We start from the raw sequence: 9,042 nt of genomic DNA on the forward strand, positions 1-9,042 counted from the left end.
CACTAGTAAAATGTAACTTGCCAGGATGGGTATGTAAATAAGATCATCCCCCTATCATTCACCCCACCCACACCCACCAACAAACACAGACGGTCACTTGCCACAATGCCAAGTGCTTCTAAATAAAAGCAAACAATAAAGTTTTCACATTTTCTCTACTTCACATTGCATTCAGGTTTTACTCTCAGAGCTGCTAGCATAGCAAAATCAGGAAACTTGATGTGGGAGAGCAGCAGTCTTTAGGTATGACATTTAAAATATATATATATTCATGGGTTGATGCAGTTCAAGGCATGCACAGTGGAGAGTCACACATTAGTAGATGTCCATACACATCACTGACCAATAGGAAATATAATGGAAATGGCAGCAGGACAGTCTGGGACCACTGGTGTATGACAGCATATCTCTCTTCAGCTGCTTCAGGCTACCCTCTAGCTCCATTGTGAGGAGACCGACTCTGCACAAATGACCAAACACTGGAAACAATACAGGCAGGCCATGCAAACGAGACATTGGAAGTGACAATGAGGGACAGCAGAGGGGAAAAGGGGTTAATTCAGAAATAAAGTATGGGAATGGTAAGTGTGGATAAAATATCGGATCCTAGAAAAAGGTCATTGAAGAACAGAAGGTGGAAAGAGGGATCTAAAGACTGAAGGACAAGTGGTGGTCTAGAAAGTGATATAGACAGTTAAAGACAAATACAGGCCAAGAGCCGAACAAGCAATCCTGCAGTGGGCACTCACAGTTACACCCTTCTTCTCATGCCCCCCCAATGGTATTTACATCGATTTGGATTCAGGTACTTGCCTTCCCTGGAAAGTCCCCCTCGCTTGAGGAAAAGCTATGGCAATGCTGTGCCATTAAGATGAAAGATTTGATACAGATCATGCATGCTACCTTTTTTGCTGGATGGCTTGCACTGGTGTAATCTACGTTGTGAACCAGCAAATTGAAGTCTGGTTACCATAGAAGATTTAACAAATTCACTCTGGTGAGGCCACTAGACTCGTCACTAGCTTAACCTATATTTACTTGAGCAACTAGGGAATCCAAGGCAGGCGTGCAAGGCTGACATCCCTCCCTAAAATGATGAATGTGTTCAGGATGCCGAGGCGGACACCCCTGAGAGTATTAGTCTTTACTGATCCAGGTGGACCGTAAGTGCATTCAAATTTCCCAACCTTCAAACTAGGGTCGCTGACACAGGTAAGAGGATTTGTGAATTAGTTGACAAGACTAGAAGGGTCAGCTAACTATAGCAAATGACTCTTGGTGTTGATCTTGAGACTTCAGGGTCAGGCTGCAAAGATTTCTGGGCATCACTACAGCCTAACACTATCATGTACAGATATCACAGTGTTTAATTATGCTGATGATTTGCAGATCATCTTCCCTCTCGACTCTCCTGACGCTGCTAATAGCTTCCAAACGGTCATGATCCACATCCAGCAGTGGATGAACCACAACCAATTGAAATTAAATCCCGGAAAAACTGAGCTTATTCTTCCTGGGAACAGCCCAGTATATTGGGGCCCTCAGTTCTGGCCCAAGGAGCTGGGCCCCCTCCCCCGCCCCAGCAAGCTCGGTGAAGAGCCTAGGGGTGGTCATTGACGCAGAGCTCTCTCTTAAGGCTCAAGTAGGGGCTGTGATTTCCGCCTGCATGTTCCAGCTTCGTAAAATTCGTAAAATAGTCCACCTACTACAGCATGCAGCACTGGTCCAGGCCGTCACCTCCCTGGTACTATCCCGCCTCGATTTCTCTAGGTCTTTATACCATGGACTCCCACAATCACTGCTCCGCCGTCTTCAAATTGTGCAGAACCAGGCGGCCAGACTTATCCACAAAACGCCAAAGTGGCAGTCTGCGAAACCCCTGCTGCTCAAACTGCATTGGCTACCAGTTGAACAAAGGGCGGCCTTTAAGATCGGCTGCCTGACTTTCAAGTCTCTTCACTGCACCAGCCCCGACTTCCTCAAAACACTAATCACGCAGCACAGACCGGCGCGCAATCTCCGGTCGGCTCACCTTCACCTGCTGGTCGCCCCCAAAGTTAAAACTAAAAAGTTCGGCGGCCGCAGATTTGCCCACCTGGCCCCCAAACTTTGGAATCCCCTTCCCCTGTCAGTTAAGTCCAGCTGTTCCCTACTTAATTTGAGGAAGCTTCTGAAAACCCGTCTTTTCACCCAAACCGGTTAGCTTGTCTCCTCACAATCCCTGCACTCTTTCTTCTAGCGCCAGGAAACTTATGGTGTCAGTGCGCTTTACAAATGTTACTTAAGATAAGATAAGATAAGATGTACAGAGATGAATAAGGCCACAGGCACATGACATGCAGACCCTCTAGCAGACAATGCTCAGGAAATCACTAGCCGCTTGGGCGTTTGGTAAGATCAGCCATATAAACGGTGTAAGACTCCTTTTAGGAGAATGGGCTCCTCTTTTCTCAAATCAAGCTTCCCTGCGCTTTTTTTAATCTGCATCTCTTACACATTATGCCATTGTAAAAGCTCCTTCCTGGCAGGAAGAGCAAGCAGTGTCAAAGAAGGTAACATCCAACCTAGCTTTAAGGCCGAATCATTGAATCTTGCATGGAGCACCAGGCAGTGCAAACACAATAATTTTATAGGAAAAAAGTTTCATTTTAATTCGAGAAATTAGATTTATCAATGTGCTCTGCTTATGTGATATAGCTTGCTAAGCTTTCTGTGAAGGTTCCCTTAAATCCATGCCGTGCCAAGGGGGCAAGCTGCACAGCAGTTTATGAAAACGTGAAATTGAGCAGGAATTTAGTGAGTTTACGCTTTCCTGAAACCTTCCTCCATACAGTGTGGTAGTTTCTACCTTGAAAATAACTATAAATTCATCATCCAGATTTTCCTCTCTTCAACTGATGGAGGGAGAAATGGCATACATTATATACAATGGTACAGAGAGGCTGCCAGTTTCCCAATGCAGGTGGCCCCCTTTCTGCTCCTGCACTAATCAGCACAGTGGTCACAACATGCAAAGCATCTTTCCCTTCCGCATCCTCTGGACAAATCACATACATAGATTAAAAAATATATAGATGCCAGCGTCCTATGTAAGTGTCTGATGCTCGCAAAGTCAAATTTATTTCAATCCGTTCTGGGTCTTTAGCTCCTTCTAAAACCCCACATGTTCTGCCTTCTCCGAGCGCTCCGTCCATCACCACCCCCTTTTGTACCGCTTTTGGCCGCCATAAGTGTGGCAGGGTATGCTCAGCCGTGAGTCCCTTGCTCACTTTGCCACTGGATTCAAGCAAGCCGGGCTGAAGACGGCTGGAATGCCAGACACCGGTCCTCGGAAGCTTGTTTCCAGTCCAGGGAAGGCATGGCTTGGCAGTTCGGGCAGGACTGTTCCCATGAGGCACAGGGTCAGACTGATTTGCATATAGCCATGTCTGAACTGGGGTGGCAGAGTGGGATAAAGAACGGTGATGGATCAAACCCAGATCTTTTGACTGGGTGTGAGTGTTTGATTGGTTCTGATGCTCCGTCCATCACCACCCCCTTTTGTACCGCTTTTGGCCGCCATAAGTGTGGCAGGGTATGCTCAGACGTGAGTCCCTTGCTCACTTTGCCACTGGATTCAAGCAAGCCGGGCTGAAGACGACTGGAATGCCAGAAACCGGTCCTTGGAAGCTTGTTTCCGGTCCAGGGAAGGCATGGCTTGGCAGTTCGGGCTGGACTGTTCCCATGAGGCACAGGGTCAGACTGATTTGCATATAGCCATGTCTGAACTGGGGTGGCAGAGTGGGCTAAAGAACGGTGATGGATCAAACCCAGATCTTTTGACTGGGTGTGAGTGTTTGATTGGTTCTGATGCTCCGTCCATCACCACCCCCTTTTGTACCGCTTTTGGCTGCCATAAGTGTGGCAGGGTATGCTCAGACTTGAGTCCCTTGCTCACTTTGCCACTGGATTCAAGCAAGCCGGGCTGAAGACGGCTGGAATGCCAGAAACCGGTCCTCGGAAGCTTGTTTCCGGTCCAAGGAAGGCATGGCTTGGCAGTTCGGGCTGGACTGTTCCATTGAGGCACAGGGTCAGACTGATTTGCATATAGCCATGTCTGAACTGGGGTGGCAGAGTGGGCTAAAGAACGGTGATGGATCAAACCCAGATCTTTTGACTGGGTGTGAGTGTTTGATTGGTTCTGATGCTCCGTCCATCACCACCCCCTTTTGTACCGCTTTTGGCCGCCATAAGTGTGGCAGGGTATGCTCAGACGTGAGTCCCTTGCTCACTTTGCCACTGGATTCAAGCAAGCCGGGCTGAAGACGGCTGGAATGCCAGAAACCGGTCCTCGGAAGCTTGTTTCCGGTCCAGGGAAGGCATGGCTTGGCAGTTCGGGCTGGACTGTTCCCATGAGGCACAGGGTCAGACTGATTTGCATATAGCCATGTCTGAACTGGGGTGGCAGAGTGGGCTAAAGAACGGTGATGGATCAAACCCAGATCTTTTGACTGGGTGTGAGTGTTTGATTGGTTCTGATGCTCCGTCCATCACCACCCCCTTTTGTACCGCTTTTGGCCGCCATAAGTGTGGCAGGGTATGCTCAGACGTGAGTCCCTTGCTCACTTTGCCACTGGATTCAAGAAAGCCGGGCTGAAGACGGCTGGAATGCCAGAAACCGGTCCTCGGAAGCTTGTTTCCAGTCCAGGGAAGGCATGGCTTGGCAGTTCGGGCTGGACTGTTCCCATGAGGCACAGGGTCAGACTGATTTGCATATAGCCATGTCTGAACTGGGGTGGCAGAGTGGGCTAAAGAACGGTGATGGATCAAACCCAGATCTTTTGACTGGGTGTGAGTGTTTGATTGGTTCTTATGCTCTGTCCATCACCACCCCCTTTTGTACCGCTTTTGGCCGCCATAAGTGTGGCAGGGTATGCTCAGACGTGAGTCCCTTGCTCACTTTGCCACTGGATTCAAGCAAGCCGGGCTGAAGACGGCTGGAATGCCAGAAACCGGTCCTCGGAAGCTTGTTTCCGGTCCAAGGAAGGCATGGCTTGGCAGTTCGGGCTGGACTGTTCCATTGAGGCACAGGGTCAGACTGATTTGCATATAGCCATGTCTGAACTGGGGTGGCAGAGTGGGCTAAAGAACGGTGATGGATCAAACCCAGATCTTTTGACTGGGTGTGAGTGTTTGATTGGTTCTGATGCTCCGTCCATCACCACCCCCTTTTGTACCGCTTTTGGCCGCCATAAGTGTGGCAGGGTATGCTCAGACGTGAGTCCCTTGCTCACTTTGCCACTGGATTCAAGCAAGCCGGGCTGAAGACGGCTGGAATGCCAGAAACCGGTCCTCGGAAGCTTGTTTCCGGTCCAGGGAAGGCATGGCTTGGCAGTTCGGGCTGGACTGTTCCCATGAGGCACAGGGTCAGACTGATTTGCATATAGCCATGTCTGAACTGGGGTGGCAGAGTGGGCTAAAGAACGGTGATGGATCAAACCCAGATCTTTTGACTGGGTGTGAGTGTTTGATTGGTTCTGATGCTCCGTCCATCACCACCCCCTTTTGTACCGCTTTTGGCCGCCATAAGTGTGGCAGGGTATGCTCAGACGTGAGTCCCTTGCTCACTTTGCCACTGGATTCAAGAAAGCCGGGCTGAAGACGGCTGGAATGCCAGAAACCGGTCCTCGGAAGCTTGTTTCCAGTCCAGGGAAGGCATGGCTTGGCAGTTCGGGCTGGACTGTTCCCATGAGGCACAGGGTCAGACTGATTTGCATATAGCCATGTCTGAACTGGGGTGGCAGAGTGGGCTAAAGAACGGTGATGGATCAAACCCAGATCTTTTGACTGGGTGTGAGTGTTTGATTGGTTCTGATGCTCCGTCCATCACCACCCCCTTTTGTACCGCTTCTCCGAACGCGAGGCACAGAGATCTGGATTTCAAAAGATGATTTGTTTGCTTGGAGTCAGGGGGTGAGTGCAATTCCCCACTGTTTCTCGCCCATTCCTCATTTTAAAAGTGAAGGAATGGGCCAGTCGATCACAGTGGTTAAAAGAGATTTTTCAAAATCATGTCACAAATCTGTTCAGGCACAGTCATTGCATCCTCTTACACACTTATTTAACCAAGAGTGAAAAATATCTCCAACTTCTGATGTGCTAGTGGATAATTCCAGATATTAAAGTGCTGCGTATCAGTTTCCTTTCAAACAAAAAACCATGGAACCATACGATTATTGGATATGCAATTAATATTCAACGATGCCCATTTCTCTCTTATTGGGGGCGGAATGCGCTCTGTGCAGCCCCCGTGGCAGCATTGGCGGCAGCAGTACGAATTGCTGGGTGGGAGAAGACTCCGGCTGCAAACTCCTCCTGAGCTTTCTGGAAACTTGCATCTGTCCGGTGCTACATTGAGTGGGTCTGTTTCAGCATGATAATTCACACAACCGCTGTGGTAGTAAAGGACATGGCTACAAGGAGCATTATGACTGCAACCCCGTGTTGAGCTTGAAGACACTGAGGGTCGCTATCCAGCCACTGAAGTCCCAACCTGGGATGCCAATTGCCTGCAAGACATATACAATGTCCTGCATGAAGGAGATGAAGAAAAATGAAGAAATTAAACGAACTGTCACTCCGGATGGCCTTGTACAATGGCCTGTACCAGCAGAGAAAGGATCAAGGAGTGAACAGGAGAGCCCAGAGGATAGAAAGGCCAAAGTCTGAGCCAACAGAAGATTCCACACAGAACCACGCCATTGTGGCTATGAAATTCATCAGCAGCGTTCCTGTGCTAAAAAGCCAAAGGTAGTAAATGGCATTCATAGTCTTCTGACACTCTAATGGGATCTACAATGGGATGTCCTGATAGAAGCAGCGCTGCAATGGACAGAAGGACAGCAATGGGGGCCAGTTGTTCTGCCTCGTTGCTGCACTTCCAAGGCTCACGTTCCGCAGCTCGTGAGCGAGCTCTTCCGCTTTCCGGTTCAACTCTTCCTGCTGTCACAGTAGATCGGCAGAAGCTGCTGCCACGGTCTCCTGAGAACCATATGACCCATAGTTCTTGGGTTCTGTAGGGCTTGTCTTCTTGAGTGGCTGCGAGGCTGGAGGTGCAGGCTGTTACCAGCTGCTGGATATGGTGCAGGCTGTTGCCAGCTGCTGGATATGGTGCATTCATCGCTGGTTGTGTTGGTGGCAGCCCTGTGGATGGATGATACGAGGAAGACATCCCTCTGTCGTAGAAGGGGTTGTACACATCCAGGGTCGCATACTGGTTGCTGGGCTTGTGCTCCGTCACGGCTGGATCCTGAAAAGGGTTATCCATCTCACTGGGATCGCTGAAGAGGTTAAGGTATCTCAGAGCCATGGTGGCCCCTGTCATCAGCTCCCCTGGTTTTTCCCCAGGCTCTTTCCGCTGTCCTAAACTCCCCCCGCTTTTCTCCCGACTCTCCTGGACTCCACCTGGCTGACAGTATACTTCTACCTTTCAATTTTGCTCATCCCATCTTTTAGTTCTGCAGTCTCTAATAAAATGTCCATACCTCTGACAATATGACATACCTGATACAACCTTTGGGAACCTATCGTACTCCTTCATAGTCCTACTTGTCCTCCTCTACCACTTCCCTGCATCCTTACATTATCCTGCTGTTGTATGTACTGTTGTTGGGTGGTCCCTGGGGCCAATCCCACAGGCACTGCATCAATTTGGTAAAATATTATTCCTCTTTTTAAAACGTACACAAATATTTAAAAACAGGAAAATTCATAAACTTTTTGTCTTACCTTTATGCGATGCACATTAAAATAACATTATGCAACATTACACAGCAACATCATACTGTGGCCACATTTCACCAATACACACACACTCACCATCAGCATAAAAATATGAACACTTCTACTACTTCTAAATAATAATCAGCGTTATTCTACTCTAAATGGTTAATACTACTAGCAACCCCTGATCACTTCCTTCTGCGCTCAGAGAAAATACACTTTTAAAACCATGTGTCTCTCAGACCATGGAATGACTTCTGGACATTAGGTTCAGGACAGTAATTAGAGTGTTCAGATCATAACTGGAGGTAAAGTTTAGCAGCATCAGCTTTTCAGCTGGCCCTCTATGCCAAACATTTGAAAACATTTTGGCACCTTCCAATTTCAAATTACCCACATTGACCACTTCCAATCGTATATTGGTAATAACAAGTAAACCAGTTATGTAGTGCCTTTCCTGATATTGTGCAACACATGTACACAATCTTGCATGCAATACCCTTAGGTCTCTTATAACCTTATATCGCTTTATCACTTATATTTATATCTGTGTTTACCATTGTCAAGTGGAACAAGTCATACAGTATATACAAACACATAGAATATAGTCTGCATTGTCCTCACCTTTAAAAGACGGCAGTCCTTGGATCCTCCCCAACCCCTGTGTAACAGCCAGAACTTCAGCAAACATGGTGTCTGCTTACCTCACTAAAAGGGGTGCAATGAACTACGCAGCGGGGGGTAGGTGGTCTTCCGGTAACACCGGTCAGATGGTTGCAAGAGGGACCTCTTAGGCTAGCTTGCAAACTGTTGCAGGTTGACTTAAAACCATTAAAAAATGAAAAGACACAGACTCCTCTTCGACAATGTAAAGATAGCTCTTTACTGTCGCAACAGGGAGACTGACCCTCCTCACACAGGCATGCAGCCAGTCTCAATTTGATACATTGCAAACAACTTTTTTATACACAGTCAAACAATTAGGGTTACAAAAGTTCAGAAGTATATAATTTCATCAGTTATAGATTAATAAATGCCAATCGTAAGAAACATGAAATCACCTGTGACTCTTAACTTTAGCCTAATTCAATATATATCCATTATTACGGTTTCTAACAATGTTTAACAAACTTAGCCATTCTTTGTTTGTATATTTGTGGTAAGTAGAATTTTAGTGGACCTAAGACCTCTGTGTATTTTAACCTAATTGGATTTTCTGGACCCACTGTCTAATCAAGTTACAATCTATATGGAAACACGAAGTGCGAGCCGGCTAACCCG

At 47.5% G+C, this 9,042-nt stretch overlaps 1 pseudogene; it reads right to left on the minus strand.

Moving 5' to 3' along the window:
• Positions 1 to 6,255: 6,255 nt before the first annotated feature.
• Positions 6,256 to 7,348, minus strand: LOC144771543 (secretory carrier-associated membrane protein 3 pseudogene; annotated as a pseudogene).
• Positions 7,349 to 9,042: the final 1,694 nt, after the last annotated feature.

This window comes from Lissotriton helveticus, chromosome 8 (assembly GCF_964261635.1).
Source record: "Lissotriton helveticus chromosome 8, aLisHel1.1, whole genome shotgun sequence".
In the NCBI taxonomy this organism is placed as follows: Eukaryota; Metazoa; Chordata; class Amphibia; order Caudata; family Salamandridae; genus Lissotriton; species Lissotriton helveticus.